Raw genomic sequence first — 2,062 nt, forward strand, 5'->3', positions numbered from 1 at the left:
GTGCGACATGCATAGGATGTAGAGTCAGCACAGTGTGTGTGGTTGATAAACTTGGGTTAAAGTGTGCAGACAAGTTTTATAGTGAAATGAAAGTATGTTTTACCATCACATCGCTGCAGAAGGCTAATGCAATGTTACAAGTACAGCATGTGTTGGGCAGTGCAGGCGTGTAATTTGGTAAGAAGTTGTGTTTGTTGGTGTTCGTGTGCCATGTTGATCGCTGATAAATGATTGATAAATATTTGCAGATACAGCCACATGTTGTGGTTAGTTTTGTATTTGTCAGCAACAGGTCAGTGCAACACAAGCACAGCAGAGAAGTGACATTGTAGTGATACAGAAGATGCTCACACAAAACTGTAAATAGAAGGGGGGATATTACAGGAATGAAGTCTACTTCTGTGTATGTACAAGTATGGCTTAGCATTTGAACAAGCAGAAGAACTACATTTTAAAATGTGTATGATGACAAAGTTGACTAAAGAGTACAGTGCTTTTTATTATGCCCAATAGTGTGTACTTGGTTAGACCAAAAAGGTTTTATAGAAAACATAGGAGTGAAGAAAAATGTGGTTACACAAAACTGTAAAGTGAAAAAGGGGAGTCACCAAAAAATGTTCAGAAAATTGCCAGCAACTTGTGTACCAGCTTTCTCCTTCTGTCATTGTCAGCTTCACAACAGGGCATTTTTCATCACTTCAGCACTGATTCCAGGTATAGACTTGTTTTCATAACTTACTAACAATTAAAGCAAAGAATTGCACAAAATGCTTTACATTATATATGCAAAAGTTTCGATGTGGAAGAACTCCATATTGCACATTCATTGTCTTGGTAGTTTTCAGTGTAATCACAAACCATATTCAAATACATAGTAGAATATCCACAGAATACAAGCACACAAACTTTGTTTGAAAGTAATTTATATTTGCAATAATGCCATACTTGTATGTTTCCAGTCATTTTATTAGGGACGGACAAACCTGAGGGACACAGCTGTGCTGAGTCTGTTATGGCAAAAAAGAAATGTTTTTATCTAAAGTTTATCAAATCAGAAAGTAAAAGATGAACATTGTTGTGATAACAGTGTTAATTTCACCAACCATAATGGATATAGAAATTGACTCAATATTCAATATTATCCATGACACTTTGCAATGACTGCCAACTGTAAGCAGTTGCAGGTTATCAATAGTTGAGGGAGGAACACATGAAGTGTTGTGCAGATGAAGCTTGTAAAGGTTGTCCTCATGTTGACCAGTCTGAAGCTGCCGATCTCCAATATGTTGCTGCTGCCACAGTGGATTCTGAGGACATGAGGTGTTGCACTGCTTGATGAAATGAAATGGAAAAAGTCACAATAAAGGATATTTTATGCTGAAATAATTATCACATATGTAGATATTAAGGAACATAGGAGAAGCACGATTATTTACAGATACTGTACAATACAATAATTACAATACTTTTGTAATGTCAGCTGTGTTAAACAGCCAAGATTGGTACTTACAGTTTATTCTGTGTTCAGCAGGTGGAAGCACCACAGATTTCAGCCAAAGTGATGTACTAACAGAAATTAACATTGTACAAATTTATAAAATGTCTTTATACCACATCTGTTATCATCAAGGTGATAATCTGTCACAGTGCTGTTGATAACAGTCCACATCAAGTCCCTCAACTTCTCTCAGTGTTAAAACAGATAAATATATAATAAATATGAGTACTGTTTACAACAGTGGTGTGTGGAGATTATAATCACATCTAAACTGTCATATAATTACACATCTGCACTGAGTGTAAATCGCTGTGAATTCCATAACAGGCTAAAAAATGTGGCTGTAATGGTGGTAATACAAGTCTGTATCACATGCAACGTAGACATGCAGCTGATTAATATTAACTTATTAAAATTACAAACAAATAACAACAGATCTCTTTACTAAAGTTAGTCAAAGTTTGAATTTCCCGACGGGGATTAATAAAGTTTTTCTGATTCTGATTGTGAACTTTCTTCAAACTGTTCATTATATATGTTAAATAAACGGTAAATTACCACAAT

The 2,062-nt window shown here is 35.3% G+C and overlaps 1 long non-coding RNA gene across 1 annotated transcript; it reads left to right on the top strand.

The window, feature by feature from the left end:
• On the top strand, nt 1-1,386 carry LOC138407068 (uncharacterized). The gene is made up of 2 exons (XR_011240505.1): nt 1-714; nt 960-1,386. It is a non-coding gene; the product is annotated as an uncharacterized lncRNA (long non-coding RNA).
• Nucleotides 1,387-2,062: the final 676 nt, after the last annotated feature.

Source organism: Paralichthys olivaceus, chromosome 24, assembly GCF_024713975.1.
Source record: "Paralichthys olivaceus isolate ysfri-2021 chromosome 24, ASM2471397v2, whole genome shotgun sequence".
Classification (NCBI taxonomy): Eukaryota; Metazoa; Chordata; class Actinopteri; order Pleuronectiformes; family Paralichthyidae; genus Paralichthys; species Paralichthys olivaceus.